The following is a 26,422-nucleotide window of genomic DNA, read 5'->3' as shown; positions in this document are numbered from 1 at the left end:
TCTCACCTTGATTCCTGCAACATCCTTCTCATTACCTCTCTGTGATTTTACACCATCTATTCTCCAGGTTACTACTAAAGCATCTCCCCAAAATGTTTAAAATCCTTCAGTGGCTCCTCAGTGGATGACATCCATGCTTCTCAGCCCAGGCAATAAGACTTTTATGATTTCACCCTTCTAGCCTCCTTTTGCATCATTCCTGCAATGAATATGTTTCCGCTTCTAGGCATAGAGTGTTGCCTTCCACTGTGTTCTCTAGTTACTATTAAATTATCCTTCTTGACTCAGCGGAACTGCCATCTCTTTCAGGGACTGAATCGGATCCTTCCAAGTTCTAGATTGGGTGTTACTCTCACAGCCCTGTCATGTCATTCACCACACTCTGATGGAATAATATCTTCTTCAGGCAGGATCTTAGTTTCACTCACTGTCAAATCCCTAGTCACTAATGGTATCCAGATTCTAATAACATGAATAAATAAGTAAGTAAGGTTGAAATTTTAAGAATGGCTTACAGCACCTCTTTTCTTTCATTTGGTTCTACAGTAAACAAATCATGTGTACTAATCCCATTCTGTTATTATCTTTTCACAAAAAGCCCCCTTTTCTTACAAAGCAGAAAAAAAACAGTGTGTTAGTCAGCCTTACATGACTGTGACAAAATACCTCAGAAAAACAACTTAAAGGAAGAAATAAATATTTTTGGCCTAGAGCTTCAGAAGTTTTAGTCCATGGTCACTTGTTTCCAAGTTTCTGAGTCTGTGGTGAAGCAGAGCATCATGGCAGAGAGGGTGTAGTTGAGCAGAGCGAGGAAGTAAATAGAAAAAGAGACCAGAGACAAGATTTTGCCCCAAAAGGCATGCCACCAAGCATCCCTTCAGCTAAGTCCTACCTCCTACAGTTTCCACCACCATTCAACAGTCCATTGAGCTATGAATCTCTCAATGGATGAATCCATTGATAAGATAAATACCCTCATAATCTAAGCATTTCCTAAAAGCTCCACCTCTGAACATGACTGCATTGGGAAACCAAGTCATGTGCCTTTGGGGGACGGTTCATATCCAAAACACAATAAATAGAAATGGAAAAGGGACTGGTGAATCTCTACTCAAAGTCAAGATTCAAAAGCTGGTTCTAAAGAAAACTAAACCATGGCCTTTTCAGTGTGGCTTTCCTTAAAAATAATAACAATTAATAAATAAAAGAATTGTTGATTCCCTGCTTGGAGAGTTTTAGGCATGATCTTAACCTAGTAATAATGGAATAGGCAGGATCAGTGGTTGTAATAAGCAAATCTGAACATGGCTTTAAAAGGAGCAGAAAGAGCCTGGAATAACTTCTTACATGACTGTTTCTGTCCCTATTACTTTGGAATTCATGCAGAAGGGAAAGAAAGGAAAATAAAGGAAGAGGTAGATGCTGAGAGGGTAGAATAAATTTAAAAAAAAAACAGATGAAATTCACATCTAGAGGATTGTTAAGTAGAGACACTAAGAACTAAAGGAGAACAAGGAATGATAAAGGGTAGAAGGGACAAAGTGAGGAGATGAGAGAGGAAAGGTCAATGAGAAGAACATGTGTAGAAGTATAGAAAAATCAGAGGGAAAGAAGAGAGAAAAAAACAGGCAAGGAGGGGAGTCAGGACAAGGCATTTTAGTTAAATAGGTAAGTGAATGAATGAAAGTTAGGAAAACGTCTAGGAAGAGTCAAAAGTGAAAATATTTAGACACTGATTTCATTCTATCATGCTATGTATTCATCATACCCCAAAAGTGCTGAGCTATTTCTTAACCCAGTCAATGAAGAATAAAAAAACGATTATATTACAAAAATCTGAATGTTAATATTATTCATTCATTCATTCAGCCAATATTTACTAAGAACCTTCAGTGGGACTGACACTATATTAGGTGTTAACAATCCAACGTTAAGACCCATCAGTAATGTCCCCAAGGAGATTGCAAAAGAAAGTACTAAATCTCTTTTTCAAATTAAAAACAATCTTTTACTTTCTATTGTCCAGGCTACATCATCTGTGGGGGGAAAAAAATATATCAGAATTAAAAGTAATAGTATGACTTGGCCAAAAGCCACAGGAAACAGGGACATTTTTTTTCTCAGTAGAATTAAATGACATTATGACACGTGCCCATTTAGAATGAAACTGCAAATCATAAAAATGCCAAAAATGTGGAGAAGAAAAACATTAAAGGAGCTAACAGTAGAATATTAAAGACAGACATAATTAAAGAGAGAAAGGCATAATAAATACAGGGTACTTTAAATTCTCTTTGTCATAGAGCTATACTGCAGTCTGACTCCCAATCCCATTAAAGTCATTCTAAATTGATTCCCTTGGTGTAACGAGCCCCTCTAGATAACACCAAAACACTTGGCCTCTGAAGAGCCCCTTAAAGGCAGCCCTGGGAGAATAATGCCAACAGGCTGCTCTTGTGCAGATCTAGCAGCCACTTCCTTTGGTAGCCCTGCATACATGCAGAGCTAGGTCCAGCTTTTCCTGCCTGGATGTCAGGAGAGGACTAAACAGCTTCCTTCTGCCCATCAGAAGGGATCTTCTTGGGTATGTAGTTCAGCAACACAGTCCTATTGAATTGTCATGTTTTGAGGTGTCCTAGTTAGGAATGTTTTAGACTTTCACTTGTTACATTAGAAGTTTCCCGTAATGAACACCCTGTACTATTTCATATTTGAGCTACCAATGGTAGCTTCCCATTTAATCTGAATAGAGGGAGTATTTACACCATTTACCCTTGAGGTTATCTTTCCTAAGTATTCTGGATGATTTCACATGGTAAGGACCTTAGAATGAGGACAGAGGGAGTCTATGTACATTTTACAATCAATATTATCCCACTACATCATACAATGTTAGCAAAATTAAGGGACTTCCAAGAAACCCAAATTATCATATTTCACTTCCCTGGACCATGTTAACCATGAGAGAACTCTAAAGGTTATCAGTTTGTGTGGCTAAATAACTTTTTTCTAAAAATGTAGCACCAATAGCTGTTTTACCTTCTCAGATTCCTCCCAGTCTGCCCTCCCCCCTTTTTATTAAGTCACTAAAGGTATTTGCATGAAAACAATTCTTTTTACCACTGCTGCTTCTCCACCTTGGTGACATCACCTCCCTGCAAAGGAGCTGATTTTAATATCACAAAGGATTGTGATTTCAAGTGGAAGCAGCTCACCTCTTATAAAACAAAGACTGTTTTCAAGCAATTGTTTCTGAAAATAAAATGCAAAAAAGCTAAATACCTAAAATGTAAAATAGATGTTTTATCTAAAGAATAGACCCTAACATTGTCTATGATCCTCCACTTCTTAAAGCTGCAGGAAAAAGTTAGGACAAAGAAAATGACAAAAAAAAAATGGAAATGAATTTTCAAATGTTAACAACATGTTTTCTTTATACCTTTGCATTGCAGTTTGCCTGCCAGCATGGACAACTACACTTTTATTATTTTTATCATACCATCCTCATTGAGTGTTACCAGTCTAAAAATAGGTTTTGAAAGTGGAATATTTTACCCAGACATTACTTTTCTGCAAATATAAAGCCAATATTATCTATTGTTTCATTTTCCCCACATAATTTAGCATTTTGCTGATATTCTGGTATTTCAATTATCATAATTAGAAAAAAATTGGGGGGTGATTTTAATTTCAGCAATGTGCATATTTGAGTATACTCCTAATTACTCTATTTATTTAGTTAGTTATTTGGGGGTGTGGGATCAGTACTGGGGATGAAACTCAACCACTGAGCCACATCCCTAGCTCTATTTTACATTTTATTGAGAGTCAGGGTCTGAGTTGCTTAGCACCTCACCTTTGCTGAGGCTGGCTTTGAACTCCTGATCCTCCTGTCTCACCTCCGGAGCCCCTAGGTTACAGTGTGCATCACTGCACCTGACCCTAATCATTCTATTTGTGAAAGAGATTTATAAATACTCCTTCATATATCATGAAATAAACTTCTATATCTCATAGACCCCAAGGCGTTAGACAAGTAAGAAAAATATAAATGAATTTCTAATTTATTTCAATAAGTTTTTGCCATTTTGAAAAATTATGAAAAAACTCATAACCTGGGTGATACCTATCCTTTGAAGGAGATTTCATAAAAGGTAACCAAACACAGACACATTTACATGGTTTATGAAATCCATAACCTAAAGCTGGAGCTAGTCTGCCAATTCTTCTCTTGCATACTATTAGAATATGGCACAGGCCCATTACTTGTGATTTTAAAAAGATTCTCCTATGTTGGGTACAGTGAACCAGACTAGAGAAGACTGTGGGTTAGAATCTTATGTGAAATATTTTTGCTTTCTCCTTTCTGGACAAAAAGTAGTAAGCCCACCCCCCCAACTATGTGCATAAATATGGCCAGACCTTGGATAAAAAATGAGGACTGGAGGAAGAACCAGGTTCTTAGCTCACCATTAAGAGACACCAACTCTAATGCACCTTCCATATTGGCAGCAGAGTTTAGGTGAATGTAAAGATATGGTTCTTGTTTATAATACTTTTAAGGATAATTAAATAGAACAAGCTCCTATGTATCAAGCACACACATGCTAGGAACTGTGTTTGGCACTTTATACACATTAAACAATAAATTTACAAAATATTCTTACCTCAGTTTATAAGATAGTGTGACTAAAAGATTAGTCCAATTTCACACAGTGATGTGAGGGTTTGCTGGGATTCAAGCCGAGGCTGAGTCCATCTGACTCCAAAGCCCTCATTTTTCTTCCTAATGCAAGAGGTAATATTTTCTAAAAAAAAAAAAACTGGAGAAATAAGATTCGGTATTTTACCCAAACTCTGGCTTAAACAATCTCTAGATTTGCTCATTCATTCAGCAAACATGGGTGGAATATTCTGATGATTCAGAGTTTGTGAGAAGACATGTGGTTAAAAAGAAAAAAAATGGTAGGGAATTTTGGATTGATTCTAAGCATGATAAGCTTCCTTCCCAGTTTCCATGTTCCTATTATGGTAGACTAAGTTCCCCAGTTCCTTCTTCTGAAATGAGAAGAGGTTAGGCAGATTATTTCTATGTTCACTTCTCAATACAGAAATTTACCAATACATCTGCTGTTTCCCAAATAATATCTACAGAGATGTTATAGTATGCTTATCAATACCAAGCTATTGTAATTACCAGACATCATTTCATGGAAAAGTGAATAAACAATTGCTTCATTACATACACACAATCTATACATCTTTGCTTGTACCCAGTTTTTTTTTCCCCACATAAAATGTGCTAAGTAGATTGCTGCTTAATGGTGGCCCTGTTACACATAAGTGAAAAGTTATTATATTAGTTAGCTAGGGTTGCTGTAATAAAGTGTCATACACTGGGTGGCTTCAATAGAAATGTGTCTTATGAGACGTCCAAAATGCAGATGTCACCAGGGATGGTTCCTTTTTAAGGCTGCAAGGGGGAATCTGTACCATACGTCTCTCCTAGGTTCTGATGGCTTGCCAACAATCTTTGAAGTTTATTGGGTTATGGCACCATAACACCAATCTTCATGTGACGTTCTTCCTGTATCTCTGCATCCAAATGTCCCCCTTTTGTAAGAACACCATTTATGTTGGATTAGGGCCCATTCTAATGACCTCATCTTAACTTGATCATCTATAAATATCTCTTTCCAATTAAGGGCATATTCTGAGGTACTAGGTGGTAGGACTTTGAAATCTCTTGGGGAAACACAATTCAACCCATAATTCATCCTATATAAAGCTTTCTTTAGGTGTTTCATAAGTTTTAAAGGTTCTATTTTCTTCTGTTTCATTCATTCCATGTGAAGGGATCTGTAGGGATACTGTCATGGGAAATCCACAAAGAAGGTCAGACATACTATCAGGGTTAGAGAGGACAGGAACTCAGCAAAGCACAGGACCCACAAGACAGGGGCTATGCATCTATTCCTATTGCATGGAGGTCCACAGCAGTCAAAACCCCAGCTGTGTACATGGTAAAGACAGATAACATTTTTCTATTCAATCAGGGACCATTTTGGTCACATGTACCCAAATGAACAAATGTCATGTGGGATGGAGCCTCAATGAAATCTATCTTGATTTAATAGAGAAATAAAAGCAAGATAAGGTCATAAGCTAAGCCCATCATAAAGTGCATGCAGGCACCCTATACTTTAATACTCCCAAGCTGCTTTTTAACTCTGAGTGAGACAATTTGCCTAATGTGTACAGAAATGGTTCAATTAATTTCCTCGTTTAAGTGATACCAACCTGTCCCCTATAACACACCTTAGTAGAAGTGCTTTTCTTTTCTTCTATTCCTTTTGTAATGTTGGAACACTAAAGATACAGGGATGGAAGGAGTGCAAGCTTTTGAATGACAGGAAATCTCTCTCAGAAATAAAACACATTCACACTTGATTGCGGTCCTTAGAGGCCCTTTGAAAACCCCAGTGTCTACAAAGGAGTCAGTGGATGATTCCAAACCACCCTGGGCAGCAGACAGCAGCAAGAGAAGTTCCCTACACCTTTGTTAATAATTCCTTCAACTCAATAACACATTTTTTTTCAGCACCTATCAATTCTCAGGCTCATTGTTCTAGGCAGAGGTGTTAAATAGGGTGGCGGGTGTAGACTTCTTTGAAAAGGCAACATTTGAGGAAAGACTTGAATTACAGAGGAAGTTTAATCATAAGGATATGTAAAAGAATATTTCAAGCAGAGGAAACAGCTAGAGAAAAGACCCTCAGGCAGAAACAAGTCTAGTAAGTTCAAGAAATAGCCAGGAGGCCAGGGGACTTGGAGCAAGGACAGGAGGAGAGGGGAATTAGAGAGACATCATAACTCAGTGCTAGCAGAAAAAAAGGAGAGGAGTTTATATAATCCTAAACAAAAGCTAAACCAATGATATGTTCTTTTAGCTTTGTATGCATTTATAATTTAACACATTATTTTCATTAAATCCTGAAAATGGGTCATTGTCAAATTACTTCCTCCAGGAACTCTAAATGGAGAACTATTCAGATACAATCACCTCCTTCTAAAGCAAATCAAGATCAGAAAGTTTCTGAGATTAGCTCAAGAACACAATTTAAGAATGAAATGAGTAGGATGGGAAATTAATATTATACCCTACCTAGATTGATGCCCTCCCTCCGTGATGCTAAAATGATGGTGGGTTTCCATGACAACAACCAACTCAGTCAGGCAAATCCATAGAAATTACAATCACATTGTCATCTGGTATTCAAGGATAAGCCCTCCAAGGGACAGGAAACTCAGGACATAATGCTAAATAGATAAGGTAACCTGTAGAAGAACTTGTTCCATGAAGTTCTCCTTCTGCAAATGTTAGTGTCAACCAAAGAGGAAGTGCTGTTGTTTATCATACTTAACTCCAAAGAAAACTGACATCTGCAATCCTCCCTATGTACCCTCTACAGTAATGTTGGAGTGGGTTCTTAAACAGTTCTTCTGGGGGAAAAAAAAAAAAACAGTAAATTTAAATCCACAACTTTCTGTATCAAAATCTTGTCTTCTTTTTTCCTATGCATAACTAAGTCAATACAATTTACTATACAATTTCATAGGACTATTACTCCTTTACATACTTCTAACTTTATCAAATTCAGAACCAACCATCTTTTCATGGTGGTCTTTATTGACGGATATTTTATCCTGACTGTGTCACAACTTCTTTTTCAGTAGAGAAATAACCACTAATTAGGGACAGAACTGATTCAGTGCTAAACCCAGAAACTATTTTCTAACTCCATGGCCAAGTCCAGTTTGAAATGAAATGGCTCTGAATCCACAGAACTGAGTATTCCTCGCTCACCAGACTTGTTCTTATACATTAAAATAAAGTTTAGAAAAATAAACCCATGCTTCATATTCAACATAATTTATCATGCTAAAAACAAATTTATAAATCGTTTGAAAATGTTAAAAAGTAAACATGACCACATTAATATAACAATGAATTAGTAAATAAAATCCATTCTTTAGTTATTGGTGATATGTTCATCCAAGTGATTGATCTCTCTCTCTCTCTCTCTCTCTCTCTCTCTCACACACACACACACACACACACACACACACACACAATTTATTCTATTAACCACACCATTGATGATTTTGTTGTTCTGAGGTTTTTTGGGTTTTTTTTTTTCGTGCTGTGGACTGAGCCCGGGGTCTCTCATAATTAAGTACAGACTCTACTACTTAAACTACACTCCTGACTCAATTTATTCATCTCAACAATACAGTATTCATATAATTTCAAAAAGCCTCAAAGACTTTGTGCAGATGATACTGCACTCTAGATACTTTGGTACTGTTAACAATGGTTAGTAACAATGGTTGACTTCAACCAATTAGTAAACTGAACAGTTGCAGAGTAATTTTTTGAACTGCAGTAGTACTTGATTTGTTGTCTTCAGTGATAAAGGCTCACGTACTTGAAAAATCCTATTGCCAGTTTAAGGCTTCTAATAACTATTTAAATTCTATGTGATTTAATCCTTTGAATGAATGATCAGGGTTTTTTTCTCTTTACATCTTTAAAATAACTGTATGAGTTGAAGAATAATAGAGATTGAATTTATGGGATACTTATAAGAAGAGTAAAAGGTGTATTTCCCACCTCATACACATGTATACACAGTATTCTAAAGGAGTAGAACGTCCCACCATCCCCAAACATTAAAATTTGGAAGATATTTCTCAGTTCCTCCCAGAAATTATGAGGGGAGTGTTGGGGTGGGGGAGAGAGAGTGAGTCCCATCACTGTATATTTTTAGTCTAAAAGTTTTAAGGCATTTTCCTATATGGCCATATAGTGGCAAATTCAACTACATCAGTTTCTCCTTTCAAGAGGGAAGAAAGGGAAGGAGAGAAAAGCTAAGCCAATAACATTTCCATAACAAACTTTAGAATGCTGCCAGTGTGCTGCTGTGGGATAATTCAAGAACATTTTTATCTTCAGCTCAATGCCTGAAAATACTTGTAAGGATTATTGTCAAAAAAACCATTTATGACTTCCTTTTGGAGGATGAGAGAGTTGAAAAGCTTCAGTCTTGTAAACATCTTTATCAGAGCCTTCTCCATGAAATTCTTCCCCTTCTTTTATGCTTAGGCTACTTTCCTCAATGTAAACCAAGCTTTCTAAACCCTAGTCAAGAAATTTTTACTTGAACTGACTTCTTTCTTTACTTTCAGTCGTTCTTCCTTTCTCCCTCTCTTCCTCCTTTCAGTGTTCCCGTGATACATAATCACTAAGCATTTAACGCTACGCCAAACATTCTTCCAGGTACCAGAGTCAGGGGCAAATAAGACACAAAATGTCCAGGCCAACCATCAATTAGGGCAGGAGAGGTGCAAGGGAAGAGAAGGATATGAAGTGACACATGCTGTGACCAAGAGCAGAGCTCTGATGTAAATAGGAATGAGGTTCCAAGGGTATCAAAGACCTCAGATCTTCTGCAGAGAGATATAGTCCCATGACATGGTCTTACCTTAGCCCACTGTACCCAAACATATCCTAAAGTAGAACTGGGCACTTAAAATAGCTACAGCATCAGCAACCCAAAATCTTCACCTCTGCAAGCCACTCATGGTTTTTGTTATTTTTTAAAAAATATTTATATTTTTAGTTATAGGCGAACACAATACCTTTATTTATTTATATGTGGTGCTGAGGATCTAACCCAGTGCCTCAGGTGTGCTAGGCAAGCACTCTACCACTGAGCCACAACCCCCAGCCTATCCACTTATACCTTTTAACTCCTGTGTGCCTCATAGCCACTGTTTTGATATGGGCAAGAGAAGGAGCATTCCCCCCATTTTATAGATGGATAACTTCAATCTCAGCTAAGCAAAGGGATTTTTTTTTTAAGGTTACAGAGCTAAACAGCACAGCTAAGGTCTTGAACACAGACTTCAGATTCCAAATGCTGAGCTTTCTCCACATGATTGTTTCTCCATGGTCAGAGTATGTGCTCGGTGAAAGTGCAGTCTGGCAACTGAATCTGAGCCCTTGCCTCCAATGACTGCTCAAAACATCTGCATGATGGGAGGCTGATGGCAAGTAACAGCGAAAGAAGATTTCTTGAAGCGGCATAGGAAACACATCGTTCGTACTTAGATTGTTTGCACCTCGAGGCTGGTGGTGCCTGTGACTGTGAGAACATTTGGAGTAGGGAGTAGGAAAGACAAGTACAGATAATGATCGAACCCCAAAGGCATCACAGATGCCTGTGACAAGTTGCTACATGGAACAATATCCCAAAGTCTACCGGGAATCTTAAAAGTCTTCCTTTATTAATCAGGGACACTGGCACTTTACCAATTAAGTCTGCACCTCCAAGGTTCTGCACTGAGGCTGAGTTCAAACAAATTCCACTTCCTTCTGTGGAGTTTTCCTACTGAGATAGACTAGTGTCTCCATAACCACTTTCTAGATCTTCACCAGAGACTTTAGTGGTCCATCACCTGATGCACACTCATCTGGGAGAATTATTCTTACATATAGCCAGTTGTTTATTTAGAAGCCAGTAAAACACTCTCTTTCATGAAAAGAAATATTTAATGTCTCAACATGTTACATTCACTTCTTTCTCTGCTATTTCTTCTTGCTTCCTGGTTACTAAAATGCTTCTTGTTCAAGCCAATCTGAACCATTTTGTACATGTTTAAGAGTACCCCACTTTCCCCTCTCAGAGTACCTATGACAACACAAGGCTCACAGCTGGATATTATATATTGGTTGGTTTATTTTCTTAAAATATGATCTTAAAGACTGTTCTTCAAAACTTATTCCACAGGATGGTACATAATGTACACATCTGTTGAGAAGGGCTTAAGGTACCTGCAATTCCTTTGGAGAATCAAGTGATCAGCTTTGGGACTTACAACTCAAATTTGAAAGATCCAGAGACACAGTATCTCAGGAAATTCAAATAAGACCATTACTTTATCTGTTTTGAAAAATAAACATTAAAAATGACAGGCCATAAAATAATCATAAAACTTCCTAGTGTTTTGTGATGCTCTGCTCCATCAGGTCATCATCTGTTGCTAATGGTGTTGGCAAGAATATTATAGGTCCAAAAAGTTGCTTAAGGAATGCTCAAGAGTGCCAGACCACTCTATCCATGTATCCCCTGAGCAAGTCCCATGTAGTATAGTTTTCAAATTTTAAATTGCTCTAACTTACACTCAAAGCATAAATATCCAACCAGCCATGGGAACATTTTTATTTATGGGGTTAAAAAACAAAAGTAAAAACCAAAGAGAATTCACTGTAGGGGGAAACATCAACAAATCAGAAGAACAGAGATAATCCCAGCCAGTCCAAAATGAGAGGGCAGATGTAGTCATCAGCACAGTTTCCAATGAGTATTTTGCATTATTTTGATGTTTGCCTATTCTCGCATGCTGTGTCTCTTTGGCAAAGCAGAGTCGGTATCTGTATCTGAAAATGAATGTTAATCACATTTTTGAAAAACATATTTTAGTAAAGGATGAGAAACACAAATGCAGCTGGAATGAGAGAGAGAGAGGGGAGAGGAGAGAGAGAGGTAAAGAGAAGATCAGCCTCCCCTGCAGCCAAAACAACTCAGTGTGGGGACAGCATCATGTTGACGCATCTCTAAAGCCCAGCTGATGTATAAAATCATCAGAAACTAGGCGGCTGGCTCTGATTACCATTGTGATTTGGGGGTGTATTTACCCTTTGATAGAAAATCTGTTCAAATGCATTCTCCCACAAATGTGCCACCCACCAGGCAACGTGCTAATAGTGCTCTTCATAAAGAACAGAGCCATGTTGAAGGTTATCTTTTCATTCAAAGGTCCCAAATGAAAGGTGGAGATGGAACTTCACACCAAATTTTACCCTGTGAAAAAGAGAAGTCACGGAATGACTAATGAAAGAGGCTAAGAGGTTTTAAATAAAATGTCCCAAGAGCAGGGAAATGATGCTCTTGAAGGAAAATTGTGGGAAATAATGATTAGAATAGATGTGTAGAGACTAGGGTACCCAGGTAGAAAGAAGGAAGATGGGGAAATCTGATTCTCTTCTCTAAACTATCAGCCCCTTGCCTCCTCACCCACCCCTGGAGACAGACCAGATCTGAAAGGCCTTTGATCTTTGGTAGACAGATGTCAACACCAATGGGCTCACATCTACATGGGCAGTGGCCTGCAAATTCCAACAAGCCATGCTAAATAATTAGATATTCTGAGAATTCCAAGGTTACCCACCAGACGCTGTCAACTCACAGTACCATATGATCTGCTTACTATGCAAATTTCTACATACGTGCAAAGTCTTATTATAAATAACTCATTTCCCAGCTGCGTACATCCTCTACAGAGAAAATGACACATTGCTTGCCTATCACTGAAAGAAGCCAAGTGAAAGGGATGTATAAAATCAGGCTTCCAGAGTTGTTTCTCCTGATTTTAGGTTATTTGGGGAATATAAAAGGAAGGTCCGACTGAAAAGGAAAAAAAAAAGGGGGGGTCTCAAATTGTTGCTTACTATCCTGCTTTTCTTACACATTAGCTAATTCATTAAGTGTCTACATACAAAACCTTTGCTACACATTCTCCCAGAGTGATCAAAAATACTACTGACTCTTCTCTTTGCATTGGGGAAAGAGTGCAAGAGATCACCATGCATGAGCACCTCCTACCCACTCACCCCTCACTGTGGGTACCTTATAGCAAGTTCTGCATATAAATTCTTCAGCGATTCCTCTGAGATCCATGGCTACCCACTTTAGACTGCCCTTGCCTTCCTCCTCTTCCCAAGCCTGGCCCCCACACACCCCACTGTCTCTCAGCTCCACCTTGATGACTAGTTTCTGAGTACTTGGCACATTTGAACTATTGGTATCTTTCACCCTGACATCTTCTTCCACCTTGTTCTAACTTGTCTTCCTTCCTCCAATGTAGAATTTCCTTGTTCTTAGAAGCCCCAGCATCACTTAAACCAGAACATATATCCCAATTCTCAGGCACTGGAAACTCAAGCAATTGGAAAAGGATTTGCTTTAAAAAAAAAAAAAAAAGAATACAAAAATGTAAATGTAAAATCATGAGCAAAATTTTTCAGGGGCTAGTGCAAGTGAGGTGATCTGTCCCTTGAATTTTATCAGTTCCTCAATACACATACCTCTTATTGAAACTCCATTATTCTAGTAGACTGCTATTAAAGGTTTTGGCCAATCTTCTGAGAAGCCTTCTATTTCTAAACTACTTAAGACTCTGTTTTCCTGAGAATTTAATAAAACTTGAATGTGTTTTTGCCCATAAGAGGCATGTAATCGATATCCACTGATGTAAATAACACAAGTGAGGCTGAGCTGGGATCAGAGGGGCCCCAAACCTCCAATGCATAAAATTTGAGGGGGAAAAAAAAAAAGCTCATGAACCTGATTATTCTCTTAAAAACACCTACTGATACACCCCTACCTTGACGGCATTTGAAACAGCTCCTAACCTGATAGCATTAGAGAGCCCTCATTTGAGTTAATGATAGCAAGAAATTGACACCAACACTCGCCTTTTAGAGAAGGCAGACTCAAAGGCTAAGTTTAGGCTAAAGAGACAGGAGAGTGTGGGGGCCTTCTCCCATTCCTTCTTCCCACAGGATCTTCAAGGTGCCTCCCCCAATACCATCCCCTGCTCCCCACATTCTCACTCAGTAGCTGTACTCAGCAGAGAGTTCTCAAACCAATTTCATACACTGACCAATGAACAAGGACCAGGGCTCCCCTTCCTCAGTTCTTTGAACACTACTGTATTATACTCCGAGGATTTGCATTAGCTTGCCAAGGCTTATCCAACAAACCAGAGGGTTTAAACAGCAGAGATTTATTATCTCAGTTCTGGTGCTTAAAGTCCAAAATCAAAGTGTTGACAGGGCTGGTTCCTTCCAAAGTTTGATGAAAGGGTCTGTTCCAGTCCTTCCTTGTCACTTGCAGTGACTCTTCTTCCAGTCTCTTGACATTGTCTTCCCTCTGTGCATGTTTGTCTGTGTCCAGATTTCTCCTTTTTATAAGGACATTAGCTCTATGGGATTACTATCTACCCAAATGACCTCATTTGAACTTGGTTATCACTGTAAAGACTATCTCTAAATAAGGTTACATTCTGAGGTTCAGGTTATGATTCCAACATATTTTTGGGGGGAAGGATAGACAACTCAATCTATAACTAGATTATCAGCAGTTTTCCTTATTAGACACCAAGAAAAAAATATATGCAGTTGAGGTGATCATCAATAAGTTCACCGAGTTACCCGATATAACCTTAGGATGGCAAAGGAGTGTTTAAAGAATACATTTCATTAACAGCAAAAAATTGAGGATGAAGAACTGACATGATGTTGAGTGGCAATGATACTAAATTTGGCAATGAATGCTGTGAAACTGTGTAATTCTTGTTGTTTTGCTTCCACATCCATAGACATTTTAATAAGTTAACTCAGGACCTGCTAAGTTGCTAACTTTTTTGAGAACAAGCATTCTATAACTTCTGAGATAAGCTATAGAATGTCCCTCTGCTAGGTAATTTAAGGATCATAGAAGAGAGAAGGGAAATCAGATTACTTACCCCTGAAGTGAAGTATAAAGCTTTAGATGTATTTTATCTCTCCATGAGAGAGGTGAGAATTGTTTAGTGCTCAATTCATGGGGCATGCATCAGCAACGTAAGGACTTAAGATGACATTTGAGATCATTTTAAATGCCAGAAGAGCCCTTCTCTATTAGTTGAATGCCATCTCTTCGAGTGACCAAATGTGTTGATCCACCTGAATGGCAATTAGCATCTTGTCTCATCTCCTACTATCAAAATGAGGATCCGAACCCATTTGCATACCAGAGAGTAAATATCATGTGATGATCATGAAAATGAAAGCCAACCATCAGAGCAAGGAAGAAAGGTACACACTGATAACAGCGGGTGCTCCTCCAGGTGAATAATGCTTGATCAGGTAATGGCAAGAGAGAGTCAAGGGTGACTACCCTCCCTTCTTTTCCTCCTTGCATCTGCTTGCAGAATTCTTTTGGCCTTTGTTTTTTTACCTCTATGTCCCTCCTTCAAAAATAAAATTTACTTTTTGTAACTGCTGTGGGTGTTTGGGTTCTTATTTTAATTTATCCTAAAGTTTGATTTAAATTTGGAACCTACATAAGACTTTTGACATTTATTTCTGGGGGTGTTTTCTGAAGCTCGATGAAGTGGGTGTTGATTGACAGGCAGGTTGCTATGGAAATAGCTGTCACTGCAGAGACTAAGGCTTTATTTCATACGCTTCTTTTGTCAGGCAAAGGTTTCTGGGATATTTTAAAAATAGTATAAGTGCTCCAGAATTAATAGGAAACTGTTCCGTGATTCTTTTCTAACATACCTATCAGAACCTGCAACTGTGTTCATTCTGTACTGTTCTGTTGTTCAGATGTATTCATAACTTTTTGCTTTGAAACTACTATTTTCCAAATTGTTTTCGTTCACTAGTTGTTTGTTCATTAACTTCCCCCTATAACACTTGCCCCCTCAGAAATCATACAGGTAAGGAAAGGAAAGTAAGAAAAAGTACTTCTAAATAAATTCCCTACTCTTAGAGCCATGGGCCTAACTCTACCAGCTCTATCCTGGTGTGATATCTACTAGACGACTTCTTCATTTTAGGGTGTGTACTTATTTATTTATTTATTGGTGCCAGGGATTGAACCCAAAAGTGTTTAGCTACTGGGCCAGATCCCCAGCCCTTTCTTAAAATTTTGAGACAGGGTCTTGCTAAGTTGCTTAGGGCCTTGCTAAGTTGCTGAGGCTGGCTTTGAACTTGCAATCCTCCTGCCTCAGCATCCCAAGCCGCTGGGACTATAGGCACGTGTACGATGCCTGGCTATTTTAGGGCTTTAAAGAAGAAATTCAGGAGATGAACAAATGCATGCATGTTATAAGAGGGGAAGATGAGTTACCTAAGATTTAAGTTGGGTTCAATTATTCTTGTTTCTATTCATATATTTGTTCTCCACCTTTACTAGTGTCTCGAAAAGTAGGGTATATGAATAAATAAGATACAAACCTTCCAAACAAAATCCTAATCAAACCCAAACCCCCTAGTTCTCAGGAATATGATTCCCTAGACATTCATTGTAGCCCCAAAAGCAATTGAATTCTGAATACTTTCCAAGTATCACTAAAAAAAAAAAAAGAAAGAAAAACAAAAAACAAAAAATAAAACCACAACATAAAATGTAGAAACCCCATGGAATCATCTGCTCTTCAAATAATGAAGAGTGACCCTCTTCTACACTCAGCTTCCTATGAACCTGAATCCAATCATCTATTTTTTTTTTTTTTTAAACAAGTACCTCTCTATCCTCCCCACACACCAACACAGCACAGGACTCTAGATAGGTCAGCAGCTCAATTTCTGAATAGAGTTCAGGGGCTGAGTGTTTGCATTTCTTTGTATTTTTCTGGCTGCAGTCAATTTCTGCCATCTTTTTATTGTTCTTGTTTAGCTCTCTTTTATATGAATGTCAAATTTTGCATTTGTTAAGGGCCATCATCCAGACCCCTGCTGGAAAAGCAAACTTCCCCCCTTGGTAATGCTTCAGATTTACACTACCTAAATAAAAATTAAATTCATAGTTTGGAGGAAGAATAATCTATAGAAATGCACATCTATTTTATTGAATCCTAGCTCAAATGCATACAATTTCTTCTTTCATTTCATTGGAGAGGGTTTATAGAAGGATTTTATTTTTCCTACTGCACAAAAGCTCTAAGTGTTAACATCTTGAGGTTAGAAAATTCACTTAATCAACTAAAAATGTTTGTCACATTTTTCTCAACAACTGCAAATACCTATATAAGATCTAAGAGATTAAAGAGGATGTCAATTATGTGTGGCAAAGCATGGTTTGACATTTCAAGGACCTTGAATTTTTTTTCAGCTAGATTTAGAGTGATAATTTGTAGTCACAAACAATATAGTGGAATAATTATGATGCTCCTTAACTTATGGTGGGCTGATATCCAGATAAACCCATTGTAAGTTGAAAATATCATACTAGTGAGCAGACTCAGTAGGTCTTACCTTCTCCTCATGGCAGCAGCAGCTGCTTTGAGGAATACACTGGAGGAGAGATCTGTTTCTCTGACTTTACTATGAAAAGTCTAAATAATCTCAGTTAGTACAAATCTTAGATAAAAATGGTGGAAAAATTAAAAAGGTTAGAAAAGGGAACAAATGATAGTTTACGATATACTACTGAAGAACTACTATCTCAGCATCTTCAATCAAGAAAATGCTAAGCAGGGCAGAGATAAGAACTTTAAGACTAAGATGCTAAGTAACTTACTGGTCACAAGTACAATATCATGTATTTTTATAAAAATAGGTTTCTTTTTGTTGTTACAAAGAGTATTGTGGAATGATTATGATGCTCCTTAATTTATGGTGGGCTGGTATCCAGATAAACCCATTGTAAGTTGAAAATATCATATGTCAAAATGCATTTAACACACCTAGCCTACCAAACATCAGGGTTTAGAGTAGCCTTATTTTAAATTTGCTCAGAACTGTCACATTAAAAATCTACAGTTGGACAAATGTATCTAATAGTTGGACACAAAGTCTATTTTATAATAAAGTGTTGAATGCCTCATGTCATTCGGAAAGCTAACAACAGAATGGTTGGAAGTGAACACTTCTTCACCACTGTTAAGTTGAAAAGTCATTCTGTGTCAAACCATCCTAGTTTGAGGGACAATCTGTATTGAACTTTGAGACAGATGAGATGGAATTTGACTTCTCACATCATTTGGTAAGTATGTGACCTTGGGCAAGTAAACTGAGTTTCAAATCTAATCTCCCATGGTTATTTTCTTCCTTCTCCTTCTCTCCCTCTTTTCTTTATTTTCCAACTTTTACTCAAATCATAATCATCCTCATTGTCATCATCTGCTTACTTGGGGAAATATTTAGGGTGGAAATCCAGTTTTAGCTTTGTTTCCTATAGTCACATACTTATAAATGATTTATCTGCACATTCAGGAAAAGAACCCTCAAGAGATTTTCCTTATATCCTTTTTCTTCAACCCTACTAATAATCTCCAAAACTAAGGTTCTGTTGAATTTTGCTATAAATGCCAAAAGTTCAGCCACTGTCATTAAATTAATAATCTGGGTAAGCTATCCATATTCACAGAATTCATTCGCAAACTGTAGCCATCAACTTTGCCCTGATACCTATGTATACAAGTCTATGTCCATATAGTTTATCCTCACACAATATAGGAAAACTGAAAATCCAATAAGTGACCTCTTTTACTGAGGGACATAACCAAAAAGCTTGTTGTCACTTTAACAGAGTGCAAATCAATAAGTGATGTAGGGTTTTACTTTTTGGTAACATTAGGATGTTGACTTCAGCAATAAGCATGCTATAGATCAGAAGTTAGGACAAAATGTTCTTCTATGATACACAAGTAAAAAGCTTCTTATTTTAGAACTGTAGACATCAGTTATCTTATGCAATGACTAGCTCTACAGTTGTACACTCTCTCGTGAAGTGGAATATAGAGTCTTTACTACAGGTTCTACCCAGGGAGGGGCAAAATTCAATACATTATAGAAGAAATTACCAACATACAAATGCAGAAGCAGCTAATATAATAAAAACAACTGTTCTCGGCCTCATTCACACTGAGAATAAATGAAAGTGTTATTATTCATGCTGCTGTCAGACAGGATCACATCTGAGTCACATCAGACACAATGGAATCTATCTTGATTTTTTATTTACAAGATCCCTGGAGAAAAGAGTCTACAGAACTCAGGGAAAAAAAAGAAATGGGGGGGAGTGTTTGTAGTGTTTGTTGTCAGGATATTTTGCTTATTTTCTTTAAAGTTATAGAAAGAAGAGAAATGAGGGTTTAATTTCCAGATTGATTTCATTCTATGTTATTTTAGACAAAGTTATCTAACTTTACTACCTTGATTTTTTTTTTCATGGGTTTAGAATGGGATAATAAATGGTATTGCCTTCAGAGGGTTTCTGAACAAAAAGAATTGTTTAAAATCAATTAAAATTAAAATATTTCAGATATCCTGAAAACTGCATTTTGCTATATAAATGTTAGTCAACATTAATAGCTCCAAGTGGCAGCAGTGGCCATCAGCAGTACCAGAAGGCACACGCCACTGCTGACATAACCCTTCAGTGGGCCATCATCAAACACACTAATATTTCTGCAGCCAAAGATACAAATATTGACACTAAATGGGATCAACAAAAGAATATAAATAGCCTAACATCAGCTAAGGTCAGATTTGGGGGCCAAAAAAGTTTTATGGCCAAATTCATAAAATAAATTAAAAAATAAAAACCACTAACAACTTGTTTGGATTTCAGAATTGTAGAAAATAGACTTTTGCATTTGAACTAATAAACCAACATAAAAGCCATGGAAATCATTTTTATTAAATTTCTCCCTAGCCTTTCTGCATCCTGTCTAAATTATTCTCATTTCATTTTCCTTCTTAATCTGATATCCCAATTCTTTCACCACCTCACTGCCCTGCTTTTAAAACACTCCAATGTCTCCATATTGTTAGGCCAGGCTCTCTCTCTCTCTCTCTCTCTCTCTCTCTCTCTCTCTCTCTGTTATAGGAAGACCAACATTCCTAGATAGGAGAGAATTCCCCTTCACATCCTGACAGCCTCCTACCCTGGTCTTCGCATCTCCAACCAATCCAACCTCTACTCAGTACTGAGTGCTTTTTTTTTTCTTTTTTAATGAAAATTTACACATGTCACCCATCGGCCAAAACCTTTCAATGCCCTTTTTATAATTCTACTCAACAAAGATCTAACTTTTTAATATCATGCACAAAGCCTTTTGTGAGCTGGTTCCTGATCCTCTTTCCAGCTTCATCTTCCTGCTAGATGCCCTCCTGATCCACAAAGCCCATATTCCAGTCCAGCCACATGACTTGCGGGTCTCTGAATATACAACTTCTTACCCCTGTACCTTTGCTCACATTGCCCCTTTTGCTAGACTGTCCTTTCTCAACTAGATCTGCCTTTGGACAGTCTCTTAAACAAAATTTAATGTCTGAAGTCCACCCAGAACCCTTCACGTTTCCTCTGATGATCCACATCCTAAGCCTGTTACTGTCACGTGTTTATTGCATTTCCACATGGGCCACATTAACACATAGTGACTTGCCATTATTTTGTGCCTACTGCTCTGCCCTGATCTTTAAGTAAGCATCTTCAGCAGAGCCTTATTAAAAAACCTATGCTTAGAAGCTTTAGCTTTACAATGAAAAGTGCTTCCTAGACTTTTCTCTTAACTTCATGTACTTTTTACTTAACCATTTATAATTGTTAAAGGTATATGAAAGTCACTATCCACTAACTTCTATGTAAGGGGAAATTCGGATGTCTTTTATTTCTAAGATAAATATTAGATTTGTTCTGGAATGGTGGTTCTCGTGGAATAACTCTAAATGGTGCTCAGATTGAACAGAAGTCTCTGCTTTTTTTACCTTAATCTATTAAACAAACTAAAAATACAACACATTTAAAGGGGTATCATCTGTATTAGACAAAGATAGAATTTGTCCAGTGGGCTATTCCTTTCAAGTTAGAAAGCTTTTAGGTCAGTAAAGATGCAGAGGGAGAACTTAGGTCCATAACATTTTCCACAAGTGCATGATTTTCAAAGCAGTGATTTTACTTGTGCATAACATTTGCTCTTTGTGCTTGCTATAGTTTGGACCTGAAATGTCCCCCTGAAGTTCCAAGTGTTAAAGGTTTGTTTACCACTGTGTTGCTATTAGGAAGTGGTAGAAGCTTTAAGGGGTAGGACCTAATAAGGGAAGTTAGGTCATTATGGATATGCCCTTGAAGGAGATATGGGTATTCCCTCCCCTTTCTCTTCCTCTCTTTTGTTTCCCAGACAGCATGACATGAGCCACCATATAGTATCCAACATGATACACTAACTGCTTGACCACAGACCCAAAAGCAATAGGATAACTGTTGACTGAAACCTCTAAAATTGTGAACCAAGACAAAACTTTCCTCTTTTCAAATTCATTAACTCAGGTATTTTGTTACAGTAATGGAAAGCTGACTAACCACATTGTGCCAATGACTAGAGTTCCCCGACACCTATTTACAAGCATGGTAAGGTAAAAAACATTGCAAACAGAGTGATACTTGGAGTGTGCAATGAAACTTGATAGAATAGCCTGCCAGGACCAAAACAAGTGTGTGAAATATTATTCATAGAAGCTACTAATGAGTATAGTCCAAGTAAATTTGGAACAACTAAAGAAGACAAATTATGTATTAAGAAACCTTGAGCCTATTGGTCTTCTTTTTCTTAGCCTTCTCTCACCTATCCCCACTAGAAACAAGGCTTTATTTTTTATTAAGAGGAGCAGAGCAAGTTCCAGAAGTGAATACCGGGGTCTTGTTCATCCTAGGTGCCCCGTACAGTGGCTGTCCTGCAGAAAACTCCAAGTATTCATTTATTAAACAAAACTAGAAATTATTGCTTAGAAAATAAACTTTAAAAATAAATCTCTTTCTGTACCTTACCTCTACTTAGAAAGTATTTCTAAATTACTGATTTTGGTGACTAGAGTAGGGCAAGGTCAAACTTTCTTTACTGTGATAATCCATGGTCAAGGACCAGATAAAGTGAACAGAACTCTATAGTGTCCCTGATACCATTCTCCACAGATATTCAGGCAGAGGCTTACTCTGTGTGACCAAATAAGTAGCACCTCCTTTCCCTACTTCCCCCTAAGTCCCAAGTGTCCTGGTATTGTCTCACATTACCTTGCTTAAATCGATAAAGAGGAGTAAAAAATATCTTTTTATTTTAGTCAGGAGGCTAAGGCAGGAGGATGGCAAGTTTGGGGCCAGCCTGGGCAACTTAGTGAGACTCTATCTCAAAATAAAAAATAAAAATGGCTGGGGATATAGCTCAGTGGTAGAGTACTCCTGGGTTCAATCCTCAGTATCATCCTTATCCCCAATAAATAAATCCCTGGGAAATAGGACATATAAATGTCCTACACTGTATTTTCAGGAATCTTCTCCTCTTTCCTTTAAAATAGAGCGCTAACCCATTAAGGAAAGCTGGTATCACAGTAAACATAACAAATTATGAAAAACATAACAAATTTGTAAAAATTCTGGGTGGAGTTTATACGCACTTATCCACCAGACACAGTCTTGACCTTGATATAATAGCATGCCAGGACCAAAACATGTGTGTGAGGTATTCAAACTTTGCCCAAGGGGCTGGGGATGTGGCTCAAGTGGTAGCATGCTCGCCTAGCATGTGTGAGGCACGGGTTCGATTCCCAGAACCACATAAAAACAAAATAAAGATATTGTGTCCACCTAAAACTAAAAAATAAATATTAAAATAAAAAAAACCTTTGGCCAAGAATAGTAAACTATAGAGATTATCTACTATAATATTGTACAAGGAGGAAACTGAGTCATGGACAGTAACTCATGCAAATTCACATATTCTAATAGTCAAAGGGAAACATTCCCTCCTCTCCTCTCTATCAGGGCCCTATCAGAGATAACAGCCTTATTTGAAATGGGAAAATGACTGATATCTTCTACCCTCCACATAACACGTAAGACCTTTCAATGATGCAAGCAAGACTAAAGATTTTAATGGGCCCCAGATCAATTGGGCGGGGGGTGAGGATGGGCAAGGACAGAAAGCAAGAAGTGAAACAACGGGACAGAGGATCTCTTTCTCTTGTTTAAGCCTTATAAGGTACTGTTGAAAAATCTACAGATAAGCATCTTAAATCATGGTAAATTACACACTGCATGCTGGTGACTCGGTCATGGAAAATTATGAAGCTACGTGATGTCTCATTTGTTGTGCTGAAAACAAATGTAAATAAATTACTGGGAGAATCTCATTTACATTTAGAAATTCATCCTGATGCATGACATGACTACCGATTTTTTTAAAGATACTTTCAGAAGAAATGCCACTCATTAAACCCAGATCATGAGGATCATAGTATGAGTCTGATTTGGTGCAGGCTTTGCAAAAGAAGAAAACCCTACCCTTTCCTAACTGGAGAAATACAAACTCCCCCACCCAGAGCATACTCACTCCCTCACTCACGCAAAGGGGGAGGAGGCAGCATTAAGCTCATAGTTGTTTCTCTGTTTCTAATGATCCATCTGCTGTTCCTCGCATTCATGGAGAACACTCGAGAGTCACCATGGGCAAGATGAGCTCCTCGCCCAGTAGTGGGGATGCTTTGTGGTGAGCCATTCACACTCTCTCACCCCATTCCACCCATGACCTGAGGCAGCTGGCAGGGGTTAATGGGACAGAATGGAGTTAACTGGCTCCTGCAGGAATCAAACCCATGACCGATCTCATTACCACTCTGCTTTGACCAACTGAGCTGCGAAGCCACAGACTCTCATTGAATAGGAATTGGTCATCACGTGGCATCGATGCCCTAAGATGCAGCTGACCTGAAAAGGCACATATCAAATACAGGAGATTGATGGGATTCAAGCAAAAACCTTGAAGGGCTTTGGGTCTAGGGTGGCTGTTAGGCTTGTTGCCATGCTTAATTTATCCCATGCACCTCTCCCTGACTCCGTTCGAATCACCCAGGGCAAAAGCAAGGACTTAGGAAACAGGGATAGAGAATTACAGCACACTGACTGTAAAGAGAACAAATCAGGAAAGCACTTCCCAGAAAGTTTTGAGACCCATCGTAGAGTCTAAAACGGGGCATCTACAAAGGAGTAGACTATTGTTTCTCAGAGCTATAGCACGCTCCACACGGTCCTTAGTATCATGCCCTTTGCATCAGACACAAGCTCTCATCCCAGTGCCCTCCTTCTAAGTGAGGGTCTGGGACTCAACCTCTTTATCTCTGCAGCTGTGACTATGAGCTCACTTTCCAACCCTTAAATTTCCTCCCATCTTTTTTCCTGTCCCCATTCTAAACAGAGATCGCAAAAAAGTTGTTGAGTTTTGCTTTGTACCCCACCAGGGTGAAATACAACCATTTCCTAAATTGGGATATTATGGTGTGTTCAGCCTCATCCACGGCAGAATATTTACATAAGCCTGAAGAGGTCTGAGAGTTTATTGGTTAGGGGAAAAATAAGCAGGCCATGAAATAATTATTTTTCATTGTGCCCTGCCAAAGCCATTCAGCCAAAGGCTAAATTGAGCTGCTATTGTGATTATTTGAACTGTGGAGCCAAAAGTCTTTGCTGCAAAGCATCCCAGCTGTCCTAAATTTTGTTCTGATGGCCAGTTTTCATTCTGGCTCAGATTCTGCCAAAAAAAAAAAAAAAATGGTCCCCAAAATAGGAGGGTGGAAGGGTTGCTTTATCCAGACCCGCATCAATTACCGATTTAGGGCCATTCAGAGAACTTGATTATTAACAAATCACTTCCTGAAACTGTTATGACAGGATTCCCATATGCAAATGGCAGGCTACTCATATGCACACAGTGAGGGGAGGAAATTAAAACGAAGACTTCCTAAATTTACTGGCACTCATTTCTTTTAACACTGATTGTACTTTATGGCAAATGAGTTCTTCCCGAGGGTCCTCATGGCTGGGAGGAGACAGCAACAGCCAGCTAAATGGGGCCACTGACCCTGTGCTTGTGTGGCACCTCGACAGGTATGTCGAATGACTGTAGGAGTTCACGATCAAATAAAATGGCTCTTCCAGGGCTTTTGGAAGCAATGTAAGCTCTGTTTGTTTAATGTGGCATTTCTAGCACCCAGAGCAATATCTGCCTGCTGTAGGCGCTCAACCAATAATATTGGAAGGAAGAAAGGAGAAAAGGTGGGCAGGCTGCTAGTCTATTGGGACTTAGGTGTTAAGCCTGTCCTGTCTTCTAAAGAATGCTAGGACATACACAGTTCTAAAAGCAAACCTACTATGGAGGCACAGAAATTCACCAATCAGTTATTTTTTATCAAACCATTACTTGTTTTGCACATTGGCCAAGATCCATTCACAATGGAAAAAATAAGAAAACACAATATTTTAATTTAGCACATTGTTCTATTAAAACATGCATTAGACCCAGCGTGCCTCACAAAGATTCCCTAAGACTGTCCTATAATTTGCTTCATTAAGAAATGGGATCAGCTGCACTTTTACATCAATGCCACATAGACACATAAGGCTGATCTGAAGGGTGCTGAGGAAGGTTCACAGAGAAACTCTAGGAAAGCATCCTTGTTGCCTGAACCCATGTGGCATCCAGAGGGAGTTTCCTGGAACCTCATTACTCCCACTTGTGGCAGGCACACTGATGTGCCCTGAAGCCAGGTTCTCAATGCAGAGACACAGCCTGGAGACACTGAAATCACCAGTCAGAGGGTGGGTGGATTTTTCACTGATTCAGGAACTACTTGGAAGGAAGGCCAAGTAAGCTACTTAAGAACTCCATTTATGAAACGTCAATTACAAACGTAAAAGGTGGCTCCCACCCATACCCAGAGACTCTGGAAACCCCCTTCTTGCAAATGCTTTCCTGGAATAAACACAGGGGTGCAAACTTCTTTGGTGTGCCAATGTTCTGTCAAGAATGAGGGGATTTACTCCCTGCACAGTTACCTCCCTATCTTCCAGTCCCAAGTTAAAGACTGGGGACAGGAAAGGGAAATTTTGCCCTCCAAGCAATCTAAAATCTGGTGAAAATCCTCATTTTGCCAACAGTGATGAAAACTCATCTCTCCCTGACGACCCATCAGGACTGACTAGTTAGAGATTAGTCTATCAAAAGTCTCCATGTTGGGCTGAGGATATAGCTCAATTGGTAGAGTGCTTGCCTCACATGCACAAGGCCCTGGGTTCAATCCCCAGCACCATGAGTGAGTGGATGAGTGAGGCAACTTCTCAATAGATAGCTAGAAGATACAGTCATGGTGCAGCAAAAAAAAAATTCAAAAGTATCATAAACATGAAAGTTGCAATTAGAAACAAAACTGTTTTATAATCAATGGTGCAGTAAACTATGTTGTGGTTTTCAAAGAAATTTTGGAGCTGTACATATTTTAGGCTAGGAAAGGAGTATGGTTTTTCTCTTGGCTGCTTCCAATGACAGACACCACTAGAGGTTCGAGTCAGGAGAGACCTTGGAGATCACCTACACCACTTACCTACCCCACACTACCTACCCATATTTACTCCAATACCCATGTAAAAGAGACGAAGACATCAAAGCCTGGAGTCGTGAGTGCTAATCAATCACATACCATCAAATATGATTTTTAAAAATATCTTAAATTTTGTTCTTTTTCTCTTGGCCC

The 26,422-nt window shown here is 38.5% G+C and overlaps 1 protein-coding gene across 7 annotated transcripts in view; it reads right to left on the bottom strand.

Annotated features, from left to right (window-relative positions):
- The window catches only part of Esrrg (estrogen related receptor gamma), a 593,548-nt gene that overhangs the window by 471,905 nt on the left and 95,221 nt on the right, over positions 1-26,422 (bottom strand). The window lies entirely within an intron of this gene.

This window comes from Urocitellus parryii, chromosome 9 (assembly GCF_045843805.1).
Source record: "Urocitellus parryii isolate mUroPar1 chromosome 9, mUroPar1.hap1, whole genome shotgun sequence".
Taxonomy (NCBI): Eukaryota; Metazoa; Chordata; class Mammalia; order Rodentia; family Sciuridae; genus Urocitellus; species Urocitellus parryii.
Note: the sequence above shows the minus strand (reverse complement) of the source record. Positions and strands in the feature narration are given on the sequence as shown.